The 22,612-nt window shown below is 42.9% G+C and overlaps 2 long non-coding RNA genes across 4 annotated transcripts; both read left to right on the top strand.

The window, feature by feature from the left end:
* Positions 1 to 10,121: 10,121 nt before the first annotated feature.
* LOC148903532 (uncharacterized) lies at positions 10,122 to 16,391 on the top strand. 3 transcript variants are annotated; one of them, XR_016116015.1, is made up of 3 exons: positions 10,122 to 10,275; positions 13,297 to 15,022; positions 16,339 to 16,391. It is a non-coding gene; the product is annotated as an uncharacterized LOC148903532 (long non-coding RNA). The 3 variants fall into 3 exon arrangements; XR_016116013.1 differs by having other exon boundaries at positions 13,297 to 16,391; XR_016116014.1 differs by having other exon boundaries at positions 13,273 to 16,391.
* A 2,169-nt stretch (positions 16,392 to 18,560) lies between these two features.
* LOC148903531 (uncharacterized) lies at positions 18,561 to 22,063 on the top strand. Its single transcript, XR_016116012.1, has 2 exons — positions 18,561 to 18,826; positions 18,900 to 22,063. It is a non-coding gene; the product is annotated as an uncharacterized LOC148903531 (long non-coding RNA).
* Positions 22,064 to 22,612: the final 549 nt, after the last annotated feature.

The raw sequence follows: 22,612 nt of genomic DNA, 5'->3' as shown, positions 1-22,612 counted from the left end.
ATTTGGGAAGTTCACGGTTTAAACGTGTTTGATTAAAATCGTCCAAAATGATCAGGGGTGATTCTGGATATTTTAGTTCGAGATGGTTTACATGGTCCGCTAGCGTTTGTATACACGCATTAGCATTAGCTTGTGGCGCGATGTACACGGCAACGAGAATAAAGGAAGCGAACTCACGTGGCGAGTAGAATGGCTTGCAGTTGAGAGGCAGCGATTCCAAACCAGGGCTGCAGTGTGCGTCGAGCATCGTGACATCGGTGCACCATTCTTCGTTGCTGTAGAAGCATAGTCCACCGCCTTTGGATTTCCCCGATTGCTCCGTGTCACGGTCGTCCTGAAGGAGCCGGAATCCGGGTAGGTGTAGCGCGGAATCCGGGTGGCGGTCACTGAGCCAAGTCTCAGTGAAGCACAGCGCAGCAGAGCGGGCAAACGTTTTATTGGTCTTTGTGAGAAGCAGAAGTTCGTCCATCTTGTTTGGTAGTGAGCGTAGATTAGCGAGGTGGATCGATGGGAGCGGCGTTCGAAATCCACGCTGCCGTAGCTTGACGAGCACGCCGGCTCGCTTCCCCCTCCTACGCCGGCGTCTCAAAGCTCCGTACAGAGCTGCTACGCCGCTCGTGAGCAGCCCCGAAAAACCATGTAGATTTTGGTGTGTCGGTGAAAATACTCCAAGAGTGGATTCCCCAATGCTGAGTAACTCTTCCCTCGTCTAACTGAGTCTGAGTAGGATCGCGAAAAACAAATGAAAATGACAAAACCAGGAACAATACTAGGGAGCATGTGACCGAGGCTGCCATCCGCGGCGCCATCTTGGATCATCAAATGAGTGGTTGCTAGCTTTTGGGTGCATATGCACTGCCGATTGAGGCCCACTAGTATTATCTCTGCGATGTTGATCAAGTATTTTTTTGAGAATTTGTTTAGTCTCTCCAATGTATTGCTCTTTACAATTTTCATTCTTACAATGTATTGAATAACCTACATTACTTTGTTTTTCATTTGGCAGCCTATCTTTTGATCCGTTTGATCCTTTTGAAATAAGTAGGAATTTTGTGTTGCCAAAGTACTCTGTAGTTTTTTCAGAAACTCCTGCAATGTAAGGTACTGCTACTCCTCTCCTTTTTGTATCTTCAGAATTTTTGGTTTCATTCCCTATTCTTTTTTTCTGACATTTGTTAAACGACAACTGAGGGTACCCATAGTTTGTGAGTGCTCTCCTGATTTGTTTTGACTCCTTTTCTCTACCTTCAACACTTGTTGGTATTAGTTTAGCCCTATGCTGGAGGGTTCTGATAACTCCTAGTTTGTCTTGTAGAGGATGGTTCGAATCGAAAAGTAAGTATTGGTCAGTGTGCGTAGCCTTCCTAAAGACTTCTGTTTTTAGCGCTCTGTCCTCTTTTAAAATTGCTTTACAATCCAAAAAGGCTAGTTGGTTCTCTTCAATGTCCTCGCGAGTAAATTCAATGTTGATGTCTACCGAGTTAAGGTGATCAGTGAAGGATTGAATTTCTTTGTTTTTTAATTATGACCAAAGTATCGCCCACATATCTAAACCAGTGTCTAGGTTTTGTCCCCGGGAAGGATGTGAGGGCCTGTTTCTCCATCTCTTCCATGTACAAATTAGCCATTATGGGTGAAACTGGTGAGCCCCTAGCACAACCATGAATTTGTTTGTAAAATGTTTCCCTAAATTGAAAATACGTAGTATTAAGGCAGATTTCCAATAATTGGCAGATGTGGTCCGGTTTAAGTTTGGTTCCTTCATGCAGAGAAACGTCCGCCAGCAGTCTCGTCCTCACCACTGATACTGCTGCTGGGGTTGGAACAGATGTAAAGAGAGAAGTCACATCATAAGATGCCAAAGTTTCCTCAGTTTCCAATATAAGGTCTTTGATCCTCCCTACAAACCCTGTGGTGTTCTCTCTGTGATATTCTGTGTTCCCAACCAACGGAGCTAAGAGTTTTTAGATATTTGGCAACATTGTATGTAGAGGAGTCAATTCTACAAATAATGGGTCTGAGGGGAAACCCTTCTTTATGTATTTTCGGCATGCCATAGATACATGGCGTGGCCTCTCCTGGGTATAATCTAAAATACATCTGTTTGTCTATATGTTTTCCTTTCTCTAACTTTTGGAGACATTCTATCATTTATTTCTTGTATCTATTGGAAGGGTCCCTTTTTAGTTGCTCATATGTGCTAGAATCACTGATTAACCTATTTATTTTGTCTTCATAATCCAATGTGTTAAGAAGCACTGTACATCTGCCCTTGTCTGCTGGCACAATAGTAATATTTGTGTCTTTTTGTAGAGTAGTTAACGCCTTTCTCTCTCTCCTAATGTTATGTTGGATGGAGGTGGTTTGGCACTACTGAGATGGGCTGATATTTTAATGCGTATTGAAGGAAATAAATACATTTAGTTAGCCATTTTTAACATTGTAGGATGAACATTAAAATAGTGAGTTAATCAGTATAAATGGTGCTTGGTTTTCAGTGGATGGGTGAAGGAACAGATGTGGAATGTTTGCATGTTTGAAGTTGTGGTTGTTTAGATACCAGGGGGTTAAGGGGTCGGCTGGTCTGCAATAAAGGAAGTAATAAATTTACTTAGCCATGTTAGGCACTGTGTAGGATAAGGGGTAAAACAATTGAGTTATTCAGCATAGATAGTGCTTTGCTTTCAACAGGAGGATGTGCAAGCGGGTATGGAAGGTTTGCATGTTTGTTTGTGGAGTTGTGTCTGTTCAGGATGTCAAGGGGTCAGCTGGTCCTCATCACCCAAGGAAAGATAAAAGTTACGACTTAGCCAACGCTGCACAAAGGAGGTGAAAAGTTACAACATAAACCAAAACGCTGACCTGGCAGGAGCAACTCGAGACGTCTCCACGACATCCCACCAAAAGGATGACAACATCAGAGGAGAGGGATCCAATCAACTGCTGATTTCTTTGTTTGAGCCAAATTTGAATATTCATGTGGTACACCTTTAAATCTGGGCTGCTCAGTCGAAGTCTTTGTCTTTCGTCTCTCTAACTGATTTGGGGCACACAAATATTTTCTGTGTCAGGGAGCTGAGACCCAGAATTCTGCATTAGATCAATTTGTTAGGAATAAATCATCTGTGAGTAACTTGCCGGCTTCTTTGGTGATCTCTCTCACAACGAACATGCCAATTGTTAGGTTACAACGTTGCGCAATAAGGTAAATATTTAATTCCGTTCATAATATTTACAATTTTAAAGATAACCGTAAAATGCTAATATTAGCTTGTAATATTTTAACCTTACAGTAAACAATCTGCCTCTGCATACGAAAGTTTGTTCTTTTTAATAGCCGACTCAGTAGCTGTGATGTAGTCTATTGTAGGTATTGTATTCTCTCTCTGTCTGTAACCTGATCCCCCACTGTTGCGTTCTTGACCAATCACGTGGCTTTAACCGAAGACTGGGGGCGGGGAAGAAGAGGACAAACACGGTGGCCACCATTTTCTTGTTAGAACGGGCTCGTTCATGAACGACACAACACTCATTGTGGCAGCTGTGTGTATCCTGAAAAATAGTTCGTCTTCCAAGGTAAAATTTTCATAAATGTAACGTTCGTGAACCGAAAAGTTCATAAGCCGAGGTCTCACTGTACTATATTAAATAAAATACAATCACAAAATAGAATACAATAAATAAAATAGAATTATAAATAGAAACAAGAGAAAGAGCTACACAGAAAAAAGCAATTTTAAATAGGTAGGTTTTGAGATGGGAAGAGAATCGATGTTCGAATGTTGGGAGGAAGAGTTTGGAGGCAGAGCAGCTGAAAGCTCTGTCCCCTATCGTGCTGAGACGGGGGGCACACATAAGTGGAGGGAGGAAAAAGATCTGAGGGAAGGAAAAGGAATAGAAATTTGAAGAAGGTCAGATAGGTATGGGGGGAAATTTTATGGATAGCTTTGAAAGTATAAAGAAGAATTTTAAAGTTGATTCTATATTTGACCGGGAGCCAGTGGAGCTCTTGGAGGACGGGGTGATGTGGTGAAAGGATGAGGTTCTGGCAACGATCCGGGCTGAAGAATTCTGGACGAGTTGAAGTTTGTGGAGAAGTTTCTGAGGGACACCAATGAGGAGTACATTGCAATAGTCTATCCGGGAGGTGACAAGACTATGAACAAGGATAGCAGTGGTGTGAGGGGTGAGAGACGGGCGAAGACGATAGATATTTTAATGCGTATTGAAGGAAAATAGTTCGTCTTCCAAGGTAAAATTTTCATAAATGTAACGTTCGTGAACCGAAAAGTTCATAAGCCGAGGTCTCACTGTACTATATTAAATAAAATACAATCACAAAATAGAATACAATAAATAAAATAGAATTATAAATAGAAACAAGAGAAAGAGCTACACAGAAAAAAGCAATTTTAAATAGGTAGGTTTTGAGATGGGAAGAGAATCGATGTTCGAATGTTGGGAGGAAGAGTTTGGAGGCAGAGCAGCTGAAAGCTCTGTCCCCTATCGTGCTGAGACGGGGGGGCACACATAAGTGGAGGGAGGAAAAAGATCTGAGGGAAGGAAAAGGAATAGAAATTTGAAGAAGGTCAGATAGGTATGGGGGGAAATTTTATGGATAGCTTTGAAAGTATAAAGAAGAATTTTAAAGTTGATTCTATATTTGACCGGGAGCCAGTGGAGCTCTTGGAGGACGGGGTGATGTGGTGAAAGGATGAGGTTCTGGCAACGATCCGGGCTGAAGAATTCTGGACGAGTTGAAGTTTGTGGAGAAGTTTCTGAGGGACACCAATGAGGAGTACATTGCAATAGTCTATCCGGGAGGTGACAAGACTATGAACAAGGATAGCAGTGGTGTGAGGGGTGAGAGACGGGCGAAGACGATAGATATTGCGTAGGTGGCAGTACCCAGATCGGTTAAGTTATTAATATGGGAGTGGAAAGATAGTGTGCTGTCAAGAATGATACAAAGGCTTTTGACCTGATGGGAGGGAGAAACAGCCGAATTGTCAATAGTGAGAGAGAAAGTGTTAGCTTTACTCGAGGTGGATTTGGTACCAACGAAGAGAATTAAGTTTGAGGAAGTTATGGGTAAACCAGGATTTCATTTCAGAGAGGCAGAGTGAAAGGGAAAAAGGAGGAAGAGATGCGTCGGGTTTGCTGGAGAGATTGAGCTGGGTGTCATCCGCATAACAATGAAATTGTATAGCAAATTTACTGAGAATATTGCCAAGGGGAAGAAGGTAGGTGATAAAGAGGAGCGGTCCGAGGACAGAGCCTTGGGGCACACCAGAAGATACAGGAGTGTGAAGTGAAGGAGTTAATTTGGATAAACTGAGAGCGGCGAGAGAGATAAGAGTGGAACCAGCGTAGGGGCGTGTCAGTGATCCCTATGGAGGAAAGTCTGTCAAGGAGGATGGGATGAGAAATGGTGTCAAAAGCTGCAGTGAGGTCAAGAAGGACGAGGATGGAGAGTAAACCGGCGTCACCTGCCAAAAGAAGATCATTCTGAAGATTGAAGATCTATGCTTGTCTGTGACTGTAAAGTGTCCTTGAGAGCTTTGAAAGGTTAAAATGTATTATTATTTTACACAAGAGCTCATGAAGCGTCGTCATGGTGGAGATGGATCATGTGTGAACAAATACAAGGTGGACAACTTGTCAATTGTTCGTCAAAGTACAGGTAACATCCGATACGACCGGGTTCCGTTCTGAGAAGACGGCCGTAAGTTAAACGGTCGTAAGTCGAAATCCATTCAAAATGGCCGACGTGATGTTTACACGACAGGATAGAATTTGATGTCAATCAGTTGTTTTTAAACAACATATTCTATTGACTACTATTATATACCAAACCTTGTACAATTTGTTTATAAATGTGATCACTTTTTGTGTCATTTTTATAATTTTATATTTTGCATTGTCGATTTTTATTACTGTATAACTGTACCTGTAATGTATACAAATTTGTTTACTGCACAGTTCATTTATGAACGCTATACTTTCCCTGGTCGCTCTGCTAACAGCCAGAAGAGATCCCCCGACATACACGCTCCGACTTAGGCGGACGCCGAAGGAAAAAAGCAGTGTACTGCAGGAGATGTTATCTGCACTGTATAACTACTATATTGAGAGTCGTCACGAAGTAGATTGCTGTGACATGCTGGCTGGCCAAAATTGTAGTACGCGTTGCTCGCCGCTCACACCTTGCGGTGCCAGGCGTATGATTTAAAAAAAGGGTCTGGCGGTCGTGGTCCTAATTACGGGTGATCGTAACTCGGATGTTACCTGTATATGGTGAATAACATCCATCGTCCGTCAAAGTTTTGTGCGTAACAAAACAACAATGCATTTGGTTACTCCAATCAATGCTGGGATGAATCATCAATATCACATTTTGGTCAACATAAACGTTGACATCAGCTAATTGGTCACCTGACTTGCAGCACCTGTTGCTTTTCACACTTTGAGAGAGATTAAGAAGAGTGCAGCTAAAAATACGAGCAGGTATGTGTGAATCACTTGGAAGGCTTATCATTCAATGGTTGTTTGTACACACCAACTCAGATAACACACTTCAAATCCTGAATTGTATTTTTTTCCTCCATGGGACAAAATCGAGTTAATGTGCCGACTCGACTCGTACGTACTTTGACTGGTTGTGAAGCAAATCATCTGAATGCTTCCAACAACATCGCTTGGTGAGGGGGGCGAAAGACAAAAAGGAGAGCCAGTCTTGCTCTTTCCATCGGATAATCTCCACAGATTTGATCCGCGTTGGGGTGAGCCCCGCTAACAGTAGCCTAGCTCACTAATCCCAAAACGGAAAGCAGGGCAGGGTTAGATTTCATGCGAACGTCGAGTTAGTTGAACAGCTCACTCACCGAAGACCCACTCACACGCAACCGTACAACGACGCGTTCCTTCCTCCTCGTTCGCAGTCTAAATCCGAGCGAGTTTTCAAATGTCTGCTCTCATCCCAACAGACACCGGGCGGATTTCCACAAATCGGAGCTGCTAGCGGCTAACGTTCACCGCCGCGAGGTGGCCGCGATGAGCTTTCAATGATTTCCACCCTGCGAATGCGATTCCAAGACGACCTGTGAATTCCTCCTCCAAATCACCTGCGACCCGTCCACACCAACCATTACCGCTAGCGCCAAACCACGTGAAATGTCACGCAGGAAATGGTGGTATACATTTCACAATAAAAACTATACACTCGCACACAGGAAGTGGTGGGAGAGATTAAAATCAACGCTATACAATATTCGACTCATACATGTTAAATATCCCGATCGATTTTGATCGCAAAACGCACAATATTCTTTATATACTTTATAAAGAAACCATTGACACAATACAGACAGTTCCTTTGTAAGATGAAACAAAAGAACATGTCAAAAACAAAATACATGTTATACTCATTGATTGAATGTATTGTATTTGTCCGACGAGGACAAAAAGAATACACCGGCCACCAGTGACGTGCAGTCAGGGGAGGCAGGTGAGGCCATGCCTCACCTGTCATCATGGAAATATCAAATGAAACAAATTAAACAGTTATATTCATTTAGTGAATTTAACTTTAAAGTTCTTTTCCGTTGAACCTCACCATTTATTTTATTTTTTTCAAAATCGCTTGATTTTCACATTTACCGTTAAAATACCTGTACTAAGTAGAGACGAGCGGTGAGGCAGCAGCCGGCTGAGCCTTACCATGGATTGCGCAATAACTATTCTAACTGTGCTGGCTTGCTCTGCAGTGAGACCGCTTTGCTGTCCCTCTGCATATCGCTATTAAAGTGTTCAAACACTTTTAGTATATGGAGTAAATTTCTACAGTTTAGCAGGTGTATATAATATACAGTCACTGTACATTATAAACAATGTACTACAGTGTTTATTTTATTTTATTTTTTATCAAAACTGTGTGCATATGTGAGGCACACAGTTCTCCTGCCTCATGACAGTGGGCGCTGGTGATTCCAGAGATTCTTTTTGCGACTTCTCAGCTGCAGAATAATAGAATTAGTGACAGCAAGCGACAGGAAACAGTGAGCAAGTTAAGTGCAACCATGGAGTCATTTTTTTTTCTCGTGTTGCTTGGCCTTATAGTGAGACCTCAATTTAATAACTTAATTGGTTCCCAGACAGAGTGTGTAAGGCGAAGTGTGTATCTAAAAAAAAAAATCCCATAGGAAATTATTAAAATGGGAATAATCCATTCCCGGGTTTCCATAAAATATACTTTTCAACTAAATACACCTTAAAACTACACACAATATACCTTATTCTATGTATAATAAATGTGCTATTGTATTGTAATGAAAGAAATACACTGCATTGTATCATAAAGTCACTTTATTGACATTTGTCATGGTCATTGATGGCTTGATGGAATGGCGTTGGAGGTCGAAGGTCAAAGAGAAATGCTGTTTGGACAGAGGCACATTACATGAGGACTGTAATTAAAGAAATAAACAGTGCTGTAAAATAAAGTTTTATTAACCTTTTTGATGGTTGTTGATGGCTTATGGAAGGAGCGTCACCTTCCATCAGGACTGTTGGTAACTTAACCTCTGGTGTGGTTTCTCTTCTTTTTTCTTTGGAGACTCCTCATCATTTTTGCTGATTAAAAACCTCTTAATTGACACCTGTTGCTTTCTGACTTGTAAGGTCTTACGAACTTGAGGCATCACATTATTGTTCATCATGTTGATGATTGTCATAGCCACAGTCTTTTCTGAGTGGAACTGTTCGGTAAAAGCCTCCACATCATTCCACTTTGCCAACATTGCCTTTATTACGGCGTGAATTAGCCGTGCTTTCTCACATAAAATAGCTTTACTCACGCTGTCGCCGGATTGCTGCTTTTCGTTAATCCAAATTAACAGACGTTTTTTAACTTCTTCGATTGCCCGAGACCGTCGCTTTGAGAGCACGGAAACACCTTTTGCAACAGATGGCTTTTCTGTTCTGGAGAATGGGAGCAATGGTTGACTTAGCATAGCCGTGCTCGGCCACTAAATAACACAAACGCACACCTCGTTCGTGTTTGTCAATTATCTCCTTCTTCTCAGCGACAGTGATTTTATTTTGTGTCTTCTTGAGCTGAACACAAGCCTGTGGTGTTTTTTTTCGGTCCCATCATAGTAAAATTATTAGCAAAAAGCTCCATAAAGGCAATCGACGTGTGCATTCAATGAGAGGGAGTGTGGAAAGTAGTGCCGGCTGGAGCGCCGTTTGGTCGTGTGCTTCCGCCGAAGATCACTCCGCCAGATCCGAAGGTCGTGTGGTTGATGGACCAGCTGTGGTGGGTGTGTATTATGAAAATAGTGCTTATTATAAGGTTTAATTTTCATAAATTTGACGTTCGTAAGATGAAAAGTTCGTAAAATAAGGTCGATGAGAAGGTTTCTTCAGCCGTCATCTGTACTTTTTGAAGGTGTTGGACGTTTCACCTCCTATCCAAGAGGCTTCGTCAGCGAACTAAAGTCTGACTGGTCGTATCGGCCCTATTTATATAGCAGAGGACCACTCCCTGTGGCCCCACTGATTGTTCCTACATTCCTGACTAACGACTGGCCTATTTGCCCCACTCCCACCGGTATCACCTCATCAGCATTACGAATGTTGTCTAACCTGTTTTGCTTAAGCAGGCTGTTGTATGAACGATCCAAATTGAACCTCACCCCACCAGACAGGGAGTGGTCCTCTGCTCCCCCCAACCTGAGAGTAGGGACCTATCATAGCTGTGTCCGGCGCCGCCATGTCTGGACATTAGTGATATATAAATAAGGCCGATACTGTCATAATGTGGTCGGCGACCAACGGGTGGCGCTGTCGTCCCCGCCTGCACCTGCACAGGTGCCGGTCGTTTCCAATCAGTCACACATAAAAGGACACCTGGCACGACCATTCGTTGTCGGGTAATTGTTAAATGTCATTGAATGCTGTTGAACATATTGTATGCTGTTGGATGCAATTGTATGCTACTGTGTGCAGTGCATGTGTTTGTTTAATCTTGGCGGACTATTAATCTTACACAACATGTTTCTCTGGAACATCTTGTCCCAAGGCTGAGGGAGGGGGGAGAAATAACTCATCTTCTGCGGAGACAAGCTGGCCACTTGTTTTCGCATGAGTGAGTCTATAAGACAAGGAGTTTCCTCGATGCAGGTTAGAGTCTGCTGTGAACTGTGCACGAGTGTCAAGCTTTCGGTTTCCAGATTACTCTGCCGGGGTATTTTGGCTCACCGCCCCCTGTCAACGGTAAGGTATACTATTCTGGATCTGAACTGTGCTGCTTGGAGTGTTATGTGGGGGCATAGGGGTCACAGCTTGTGTCTAACATAGTAACTCATGAACTCTGCTGATTGGAGTGTTATGTGGGGGCATAGGGGTGACAGCTTGTGTCTAGCATAATAACTTATGATGGGAAATGTTGTGAACTGCTGTGTATTTTATCATTAAACGTCACTAATATGTATACAGTCGTTGTTTGTGGTCATTTCTCTGCTGCGATCTCTCCGAACCAGCAACAAGGCATTTCATAAAACATTTTGGCGTCACGAACAGGATTCTCTTGTGAAAAGGAGAGACTCAGTGAGAGAAATGTTTAAGAAAAAGGAAAAATCTCCCGCCGCGGAGAGCAGAGCTGTTCCGGGGTGGGGGGCAATGCCGTGGTAAACGGTAGCTGATAAGTTGTTGGGAGTCGGGAGTTCCAGTCCTGAGACATGGGCCTAAAAGACCGCTGGTGTTCATGATTTGATTAAGGTTTTGTCTGGGCTAGTGGTAAAACCAAAATCTCCGCTTGGAGGAGCTGTTAAGTGCATGTGGGCATGCGCACAGGCATGGAAAATTCAGACAGAAACATACACTAGCCTGGAGCATGAAACGTTGAAACTGAGAGGACAAGTTGATAAAGTTAAAATAGAGAATCAGATGTTACAAACCAAAATAACATTGCTGGAGTGCAAAAAAGCCCATTTACAGCGGATGTGTGAGAAGGCTGTTGCTAGCACGAGGCATGTCACTCGCAAGCAGAGGAAAAATCTCAGGGGTGATGAGGTGAAAATACGGCTTTTGTAGTAAGTGGGCAGGATACTCCTGATGCCTGGGATCGAGAGGAGGATTGGGATAAGTTTTTCCCTGATCTGTATCCTGCAGAGGGAGGGTGATGGTGAGCTTCGTGTAGCTAGACCTGTACAGCGTCTGCGACACATACAGAGAACGGTGCCCCCTGCTGAGGAAAGGGAGACCGATGCTCAAGGTCAGCAGTTGTATGACGATCTGGGATATACTGGGAGATACTGGAGGATTACAATGCTGATGAGGTGCAATACCTCACTAGAAAGTTCAGACAGCAGGAGGGGGAACCTCTAGATCTCTGGCTGATACGAATAATGGAAGAAGGGGCTTGGCAGACCTCGGTAGATAGAATCGATGGGCCGAGGTTTTCAGGGCTGTCTCGCTTAGTGCCGGTTAACTCAGAATATAGACAGCTAACTCGAATGGCCGAGAATACTACGGTAGGGCATTTATATGCACAAGCTGTGGGCAACCAGTACGTTATGCCATCAGACTGGCCCCCATTAGATCACGGCTGGCAAACCATTAAGGAAGCAAAGCAGCGCCTCACCCGTCTCATGGTAAGAGAATCATTGTTCATAGGGCAGTTGGACCAAGTATATGACACGACGCTCCCGAAAAATGTGAGGCATTTGATGATTCGAACGGCATCTTCACATTATAAGACCACCGTTCTGACTGTGTTGATGGGCAACACGGAACAGCCCCTTAGTAAGATATTGGCTTTGCTGACAGATCTGGGCTCGCTCGGGATGTGGGAGAGGCCTAGAGAGTCCCAGTCACGGGAGCGTGATTTTAAGCAACCGCAACAGAAAGGGGGAAGGGACCCTCCCTCTTCGGGACCGTCCGCTGGACCGTCCAGGCAGGATTACTGGAGGGTCTGATTAAGCCTGGTACTCCGGTAACGGAAATAGATGGGCTGCCTACTAATCAGCTGAGAGAGAAATGTCAGCAGAAAAAGATTAAGGTGGTGTGTGTGTCAGGGCTTGTGTCTGTGGATGCGGTTGCTGTAAAAGGATTGACCGATGCACTGTGTAAATGGATGTTTGCCAATCCGCCACCGAGGAAGGAGGAGTGCATGTGTGACTGTTAGAAGCTTTGATGATTTTGATTCAGACTTAACTATATCAGAAGGCGAACGGGAAATGCATGAAATAGCTGCATTAAAGTGAGCACGCAAAGAAAGAAAGGAAAAGAGGAAGGCCGAAAAACAGAATTGAAAGGGGACACAGAATAAGAACCCCTTTTTGGAAAGCGGTGGTCTTTACCCCTCCTTAGCTAGAATAGGATGGGGGTCAAGCCCCAGAGGCAGCGGCCAAATGTGTACCCCGCTGGTCGCATGAAGACCCTAGGCCTCATGTAAATATCATTATTTATTGGAAACGCTCAGATCAGGAAGTAAGAGCTTTAGTTTTAGCTTTAGGGAGGTATTCCTTTGGAGTGAAGAGTGTGCACAAAGTGACGGTGGGAAAGGTGTTAATGCAACTTTTTCCCATTCCGATTGCTAATGATTACAGAGTGCGAAAGGATCAATGTGGCTCGACTATGACACCCCCACCTCAAGTAGACACACCTCAGACATGAAGACAGTATGACAGAAACGCCAAAGCGTCTCAAATGTCTCATAGTCACGTTTATTGGAGGAAAAATGGAAAATTTTAAGTTTAAAGAGCATGTGGAGATTGAAAGTCACAAAGCAGGTACAGGTATGTTGAAATGTACACGTTTAAATTGTAAAAGTGGCCGAGAGCCACGGCATGGTCAAGACAGAAAGTGAAAGAGGAAGTTGACATGTTTGATACAGCAGGAACAGATGCTGATGTATGTGATTTACATGACAAGCAAGAAAACGAAAGTGACAAATGGTGAGGATAGGTATGGCTTTAGGAACAAGAGACTAGTTTTTGACAGATTGATGAGTGAACTGGAAAGGCGTGTAATACACAACTTGTAACAGCATAGGTGTGAGAATGACAGAAGACAAAATCAAGATTGACAGACAAAGGGGCTAAAATTTGGGTCAAACAGACCCAAGGCCCGCCGAGACCTGTAGGAATCATTGCGCAAGGGAATGATCAAGTAGTGACCATTCTCTATGACGGAGAGACTAAATGTGTCAATGTGCCCATCCATAAATGTTATAGGAGAGAAAACTAATCACGTGTTTTGTTTTTTCAGAATGATTCATATCTGTGTTCACAGCCTGGTGGCAAGCGCCGGGGCGTGGATTTTGAGGCTGCTGGTGGGACATCCGGCGGAAGGGGCCCGAGGATCGTCGTAACATGGGGTCCCGCCCAGGAGATGGCCATGTCGGATGTTGGGGCACTCTCCTGGCTGTCCTGTCAAAGTCAAAGTCAGTCAAAGTCAGCTTTATTGTCAAATATGCTAATATGCATGACATACAGCACATATGAAATTAATGTCCTCTCGGACCCGGCATGCAAGGCACTTATAACGTGGCTAAAAAGACATACAATTGACAGAAAGAGAGGTAAAGTGCTTGCATGCGGCCTGAGGAACGGCCACTTTTGGGTGACACCGGTGGAAGGAGCTCCTCTCTTGCCTCGCGTGGTTCGAGCGGGATGGAGGAGCAGCGCCAATGATCGTATGCAGGATGACTTCCACTGTCCCGCGGGGTCTGCCTGTCGTATCGAAAACATCACTTTGGAATGCGACATCTACAGAGGACGACACAAGTGGTCCATAATCCTGAGGGCGGAATGCAACGTTACTGTTGCGGCTGAAGTAGCCCTCTGTCGACTGACGGGTAATCCTATCACGTCAGATGGAACTGTACCATGCTCATCGACCAATGGGACGCAATGGATGGTGACAACAAGTGACATGGATATTTGGATTTCGAACTCAACTGAGGTCACAGGACGACCATTGACGGTTTTGGTCATTTTGGTAGTACCACAACATCAGCAGGTGACACACACTATGGTAATGCCAATAGTGACATCATGCATACACTTGGCTCACCAGATGACACATAATGAGATTCACTGGGAGATAAGGTTACCATCGATACCAACCTGCAGGCCACGAAGGAAAAAGTGTGCGTGGTATGACACACTGTTAGGGGGAACAGCAACTTTGTTAGGAGTATCCAACACCATTGATGGAGAAGTTACACGATCCATATTATCATCCACAGGTCAGGCGACAGCTCATGGGTTCCGCAGGGCGGCACAATGGATGCCTACAACTGTAGAAACATAGAAAGAGCTCATGTAATAGACGCATTTCTGGGTTGGAACATTGACATGTGGGATGCAACATCAGAAGGTTTTCACAATGTTACAAGGGCGTTGAATAGTACCAAATGTACCTTGCAAATGCTTAATGTTAAAGTTCAGCAAGAACGTCTGTTGAGAACATTGACCTTCTCAGCAGTACAGCTGTGGAGACACTTATGGAATATATCGGACCGCATATGGTTACATGTGAAACCTAGCCTGACTCAGTGCAATGAAACACACTGTCAAGGAATGTGGTTGGAAGTAAACGTAACCCGATCCACGACCATATGCAAATATTGGATTTTGCCATTAATAGTGGGAAACCATTATTATTTCTTGAAGACGCATGGAGATTGGTTTAGTCCACAGACTAATCTGACTTATGATCTGGAAGGTTGTGACGTAATGGACAAAGGGACTGCATGCTTACAAATGCAAACATATCGAGACCCATGTTTTACGAATGACACGGCACTGTGTGATTGGAATGTGGAGAAACTTGAGGACTTGCTATATCAGATAGGGCCCCACTCTATTTGTGTAGCAACAGTGAACCCACATCCCCAGTTGCCAACGACACCGTTTTCCGGATGTTTATGGGGCGTGCATCTGTTTACCTGGCACAATCAATCGTTTCGATTGACAAATTTCAGTTGGACGAACCGGCTGTCTGCTGTGCAATGGTAAGCCCTGTCGCTGCCTTGGCAGGTGGATCTGACACGCTTCAGCAGCGCACTGAACCGTTCGGAGACGCTTAATAGACAACCGATGTCTCCGGACAAGTTGTGTACATAATTTGTAAAATGGCTTCAAATGACTTCTACTGAGCGTATTTTACAAAGATTCCAATGCATATAGCTATATTTTGTTTTAAGACTCGCACTGAATATTCAGGAAGTCTTGTTTTTGAGTTGGTGACGAGTCCGTACGTGACGTCACTAAAGGACCGCCTTGACTGTAAAAAAGACGCATTGTAGCGGTCCTTCCATCACGTCAAGGTATTTTGCTGTACCTGTTTGGTCTAGGGACCTCGTGTTGTACCCAAAAGCCGCCAGGAGGCCAGAAAAGAGTGTCCAAGCTCTATATAAGGAATATATCAGCCTGTGGAATCGGCCTGTTTTTTGAGTGAGAGATCTTCCTCCAATGTTGCCTAAAAATGGCAAAAATAAATTATTTAATCGATTGCAAACATGTATGCTTTCCTCTTCAGAACTATTTGAATCATATTCATAACTGGATGTGTAACAAGAAAGCATATTCTCAGAATCTGAAGCCATTTTTTTGATTCACTAGCAATGCAAAACGTCTTGGCGTGACGTCATGAACTGGGGGCGGGACTTTCTGAAAATGCCCAATTCGCAGCTCAATTTTTAGCAGATTTTGGACACTTTAAGTCATTTTTATTGGTGTTTTGCATTTGACTAAAATATCATACTGCGTGTTTTGGGTATTTTAGATGCTTCTGTGTAAGCTGTCAGTCGTACAGGAGAGGTCCATCGATGAGAAGGTTTCTTCAGCCGTCATCTGTACAAATTTGAAGGTTTCGGACGTTTCGCCTCCTATCCAAGAGGCTTCGTCAGCGGACTAAAGAAACCTTCTCATCGATATTTTAGATGCTATAAAACGCTTTTCTGGTGTCAGTTAAAAAACAAAAAAGTGACATCGGTTGTCCTTTAAGCATCTTGTGAAAGCTCATTTGACAGATGTGTCCACCATAATCCCCCGGAATGAGGTGGTACATGCCGCCAGAACAATTGAGCAATCTTCGGCTCATCACTGGTGTGATATGTTGGGGTAATTCGCCATACAAACATCTCTAAACATCGCTCTGCAATCTTTGTTTACATTTTGAACTTCCTGATACGTCATATCCTGCCTTCCTTTACATGATGTCGCATTTACATTACGTCACATCCTTTCGCGTCACACACTGCGCGCCGTATAAAATGCTCTCCCTTCTAGTTCTCTCTCTCTCTCTTCGTCATGTTTCCTCCCAAAGCCGACACCGCGATGCCTCCGCTCTCTCCAAGATTAAACCAACTTTCTGTTCTACACCTGGCTCCCTGATGATTTAACCACCCTCTTCCATCACACCCATCGAAGCAATGAACCAAGGACGAACGATCAAAATAATCCAACATTTGGTGCCAAAATCTCTGGGTCCTAGGTGATGGCTCAGGGAGCGCGGGGTGGTGTGGGCCCTGTGTCTTTCGAGAGTGTTCGAGAGGGCAGCCCCCTCCCTTCTGGCGTGCGTCTCTCAGGAATGCTTCACGGGTGAGTTTCAACGCTAGCATGCAGCTATGTTGGGTGAATGTATTGTGGAATTCTTCTGGCCAAAAGTTAATCCTATTTACGGTTAATCTGTATCTAAAGCTAGTAATCGAATTTTGATCGGGTCAAGGCGGACCATCTTAATTCGAGCCTATGTACGGAGGTTTCGTACGTGACTGATCGACACCATCTCTGGTCGAGATATGTCTGCTTCCGCGCCTCCGGCAGTGTAGACCGGGAAAGTTTCAGAAGGGGATTCTTCAGAAGGGAATGAAGTTCGGGTGCGAGGACTGGTAATATATAAAAAAAATGTTTTTTTTTTTTTTTTTAAATCTTGACCCAGGGGATTATGTGTTCTTTTTTTGTTTAAATGCAGCTGCAATAGATCATGGATTATCGTAATTTCAATGCATTCACCAACATGGGCGTGTGGTCAGCGCTGCTAGCCTTTGCTACGGAGTTTCCAGGGGACAGTCCGTGGGGGCAGAGGGTGTTCGGCTGGATGGGGGCATTTGGAGGAGCCGTCTATGTGTGTGTGTATTTGTCTCCCCTTTCGTGTTCTTTGTCTTCGTCTTTTTGTGCGTGCATTGTGTGCTTTTATGTATTGTTGTGTATGTACGCGCGTTGTGTGAGCTTCGCTAAGACAAAGGGAGGGGTGGTCTGCCAGCAGAGAGTGCGGACAGCCCACTCCCTACTCCTCCTTCTTTCTCTACCCGTAAGAGGGGGGTAGGGGGTGAATTTACAGCCGCATTCTGCTGGCAAATTGATTCATTCGCGAATAGGTTAATAAACGAAAATAAAGGGTTGCGTTAACATTCACAAATGTTGTGTTGTGTAAAAAAGACGTTGTTCCTGCCGAATGTGATTCTGCCGCGTAGGCCTCTCTTCTCCACAGGACGAGGGGCTGCCTTGGCATTACAAGAGGACTCGACCGGGTGCCATGGAGTCGACTATCCTGTCTCATCGGGAGACCTGTCCACCCATGCAGCGAGGAGACTTTCGTCTCCGCTCGACGTCCTCATGAATGAGATAACACTGTTTCTTTTTTCCTATAGCTTTTTGACAAATACCGTCCACTTGAAACAAAAACTGAAGTAAATAGTCAGGCAAATTAGACTGAGTGAACAAATAAATAACCCAACAAACAAATGAATAAACAGAGGCTGAATTTGAGTGAATTTGAAGGCAAAAGTAAAATATTTTTGTTGGATTTGATAAGGTGTTTTCACTAAGACAATTGAAGACCTTGAAGTCAGAATTCCAATGTTTTTGTCTGCGATCGGGACAAATAATTTTGAAATCCTGATTTGGGAAAATGCAAAATGAAATGGAAATATATATATGTATGTGTATATATATGTATATATATATATGTATAAAATGACTGTCAAAGAGTTAATTTATACAATTATAGGATTAGTTTTGTTAGATTAAGCTAATTTTTTTTCTGTATTTGGCTTGATTAGGCCATTTGCCTGATCAAGCTACAGCTGCCACAGTTATTTACGATGCCCCTTATCAAGGGTTTTGTCAGCACAGGGCTTCAAAGAGGGGTTTAACACCCAGAGGCCCCCACCACATTCCACGGTGTTGGCCTCTCGTAAATGACAGATCAATTGGAAAAAGTAAATAAAATAGTCAATGAATAGGCTAAATGACAGGAACATTTATCTTGAATTGGATGAAATTGATAACTAAATTCGCTGGTGATTAATTCATTAAAAGAGATTCACCAGTTGGTATTTGGACTTTTTACAGAGGAGTTTATAGATTTATTGAAATAATGATTGTGACATGATCATTACACTTGTTTTTACCTGACAATTGTCATCCACCTGAAGTCAAAGAACAGATGATTTGAGATATATATATATATATATATATATATATATATATATATATATATATATATATATATATATATATATATATATATGATAGCAAATTTAATTTGATCGAATTCACCTTTATACGTTTCTAAGCGAAGAAATTAATTTGAAGAGGTCAAGATTGATTTGCAAAATATGATGATTAACCTTTTTTCATTATGCTTTTATGCAGATGATGTGGTGAACCGAAACAATTCGCAGGCACAGCTGGGAGATGGTGTTTGTGAAATTGTTCCATTTGCAGGACAAATTGATGAACTGTGTGGTGCACAAACCACTTGCAACCACCCATCCTGTGATTTTCTAGGAAGATGCTGCTGAATCACGGTATCATCCGAGCTGAAGTTTTATTCTTGATGTCTTTGGAAACAAAATTTAATCTCTGCTTCAATTGTCTTAGGAGATCCAACAAAGGAGCAGCCGCAACGGCTGGTGGGATGCACCCACACAACTAGAGTTTGCACACCCAACTGATGATTTGGGATTGATGACTAAGCCCCTATTGAGAATAGTTTTGAATATCCAAAAGTATTGTGTTTGGCATGTATTCAAATGCATGACAATGTGTATTTTTTGCACATATTTCTCATCCAAGCATCTAGCGAGCGACGAATTGTTACAATTAGCCTTGATCGAATGAAAAATATTCAACGTTGGAGATGCGATGGAGAAAATTCAACGTTTATTCAGGCAGCCGCCGATGGTGATTTATCTTCTGGCTACCTTTGCGTACAGTGATGACATTTGTCAGTTCAAAAGTAGTTTATAGTTATGACTAAAAGTGCAGGATAACCCGTCAAGAATAATTTGATTATGAATTAACATTATTATTATTAATTGAATGAAGTGCACATTAAAGTAATTGACTGCGGTGCACATTAGAGGATTTTCTCGCCGTTCAGGTTGGTAAGATTGAAATTGGCAAATGAGTTGAGTGGGCACCGATGTCAGTGAGAGATTCAGACGGAATCAAATATTATATTGTATAGGGTTTTCCACGCTAACCAGTTTCTTTCAGAATTGGGAGAAGGAGATTATTCAGGAAAGCTCCTGAAGAGTCCATGCCAGGGTGGTCAGAGATGAAGCTGGGTTGTGCGATGGATGTCCTATGCAGAAGCGAAACTGACTGTCAACTCGTGCCCTCCAACTGAATGACAAAAGGCCAGTATGATGACCATCTACGCAGATTGCCATAATGTTGCTGACCATGTCAACTTGTGGTAAAGAATTGTGGAAGGCTGTCCTCCTACCAAGCAATGTGGCGACATGCCAAAATTTGACCTCCAAAATTTTGGACCAATGATTGACAAATGGTTTTATGCACATTGATAATCTGTGCAATGTCAAAGACAAAGTGGTGCCCTCCAGAAATGCATACTCACTAACCACTAACATATACTAACCAACTAACATCTAACAATAACAATGTCTGCCATTTCTGTGAGAGAATGCATTGGAAGAGCCTAAATTATGACAGATTTTGATAGGGAAAGAAACGCCAAAAAGTGTGATGTGTAGAATGAAAACATCCTTTCGACATATGACCTGGCACAAGTCTTCCTTTGTTCTCCACAGGACGGAGCTGCGGTCTGAAGAAGATGACGTGGGCCACGCCAACGTGGGATGGACTGGTTGCGGAGCTGCTAGCCGTCTTAGCAGCCACAAGCTTCGTCCGGATTCGCGAGGACACCGTTCGTCAAGAAGATTCCCAATGCACATCACTGGAGCCGACAGATCGCACCCTCTTTCCCAGACACCTGCTCATCCGTACCACACCGTGGGGCCTGCTTGCGACAAATGCTACAAACAATTTCGTTCATCCTTGTCATCCTGGTGATCACCATCTAGGACATTAGGGATATATAAATAACGCATGGGCAGGGGAGTGCAGTACACGGTCGATTGGGAGGGCTATGGGCCAGAGCAGGCGTCGGCAACGCGCGGCTCCAGAGCTGCATGTGGCTCTTTCACCCCCTTGCTGCGGCTCCGTGCGGCTTCAGAAAATAAATAATGAGTATTTAATTCAATGTATATTATTTTAGTTCGTTCGTTTTTAAAATGTAATTCTAAATTTGAGGATTATGGTGATTATAAATAATACAAAATAAAACGTATTAAATTTTTTTGACGCTCATAATATACATCACAACCATCGACAGTGGACGTATATCCGGTCACAACCGCCAAATTGCGCATGGTTTCTTGAATTTTTCGACCCCCAGGTCGGCCAACTATGGATACATCTAAGAAAAGAAAAGTGTCTGAAGAAAACAGAACGTTTAATGATACGTGGGCAGATTCGTTCCCCTTAAAAACAGACATCGCTCACACCTGACAGACGACAGCTTACAGTCCTGTGTGAAGATGAAGGTAATGTCATACAGCCCTGATGTGCAGAGGCTGTGCACTGAGGTGCAGGAGGAGAAATAACATTAACCAGGTGATAAATATTGTATTTGCCATTTTGCAAATATTCTTTTTTTTTTCAAATAGACATTGAGTATTATACAGTGAGACCTCAACTTACAAACACCTTATCTTACAAACTTTTCGTCTTACAAATGTCAAATTTATGAAAATTAAACCTTATAATAAACACTATTTTCATAATACACACCCACCACGGCTGGCGGAGTGATCTTCGGCGGAAGCACACGACCGAACAGCATCAGAGGTTAAGTTACCAACAGTCCTTATGGAAGGTGACTCTCCTTCCATAAGCCATCAACGACAATCAAAAGGGTAAATAAAACTTTATTTTACAGCACAGTTTATTTCTTTAATTATAGTCCACATGTAATGCGCCTCTTTCCAAACAGCAATTCCCTTTGACCTTCAACGCCATTCCATCAAGCCATAAATGATGTAAATAAAGTGACTTTATGATACAATGCAGTGTATTTCTTTCATTACAATGCAATAGCACATTTATTATACATAGAATAAGGTATGTTGTGTGTAGTTTTATAATAAATAATAATACATTTTATTTCAAGCGCCTTTCAAAACACCCAAGGACACTCTACAATAAAAACAATAAAACAAAGCACATAACAATAAAACCATAAGTAAAATGATACATAATAAAATAGCAGATAGAACTATACATTGAAAGCAATTTTAAACAAGTGGGTTTTGAGGTGAGCCTTGAAAATAGGGAGAGAGTCAATATTGCGGATGTTGGGTGGAAGAGAATTCCAGAGTTTTAAGGCTTATTTAGTTGAAAAGTATATTTTATGGAAACCTGGGAACGGATTATTCCCATTTTAATGGTTTCCTATGGGAATTTTTTTTGAGATACACACTTTTCACCTTACACACTGTCTGGGAACCAATTAAGTTCGTAAATTGAGGTCTCACTGTATTTCAAAGTAATCTTCAACCCAACGTCTTTTTTTCGGAGTTTAAAATGTTTTTGTTGTGTGCAGAAATGTAATGTTGCTTCTCTGTAACAGTTCATTGATTCATAAATGCAACACATTATAGTTTGTTTATGCATAGATAAAGGTAAAAAAACTATGATGAAAAGATGCAGTGTTGTCTTCATTTTAAATGTCAAAAGGATTTTGTGGCTCCCAGTGTTTTCTTTTCTGTGGGAAATGGGTCCAAATGGCTCTTTGAGTCGTAAAGGTTGCCGACCCCTGGGCAGAGGAACGTCAGTGGGTCCCCCGTTCCTGGATCCTCGACCCATCTCTAACCCGGGCATTCCATGCGACTCACCCCTCCAAACCAGGTGGGCCGCCAAGAGGCGCCCGTTGATGGCGAGGCACTGTCACATCGTCGTCGCCGCTGATAGAGTGTTTATGCACATTAGTAAACATATTATGTTATCCCATGTTAGTTTAGTACATATTATGTTATTGCATGTTCAATTCAGTCGAACCGTATGAAAGCAGGATGTAACGAGTATTAAATTTCCGTCTATGTCCAGCCAACACTGAGTTGTCCGTAGCTGATTGGACAACAGATCGCTGCTGTGGACGTTCAAAAACTAGTCAGAGCGGGAGCTCTTCCCTCTTTGTCAGAATCAGAATCAGAATCAGAATCATCTTTATTGCCAAGTATGTAGGACACACAAGGAATTTGTTTCCGGTAGAACACGCTGCACTAGTA

This window comes from Hippocampus bargibanti, linkage group LG01, assembly GCF_051943395.1.
Source record: "Hippocampus bargibanti isolate YZ-2025 linkage group LG01, ASM5194339v1, whole genome shotgun sequence".
In the NCBI taxonomy this organism is placed as follows: domain Eukaryota; kingdom Metazoa; phylum Chordata; class Actinopteri; order Syngnathiformes; family Syngnathidae; genus Hippocampus; species Hippocampus bargibanti.
The sequence above is the reverse complement of the archived record's forward strand: the minus strand, read 5'-3'. Positions and strand labels throughout refer to the sequence as shown.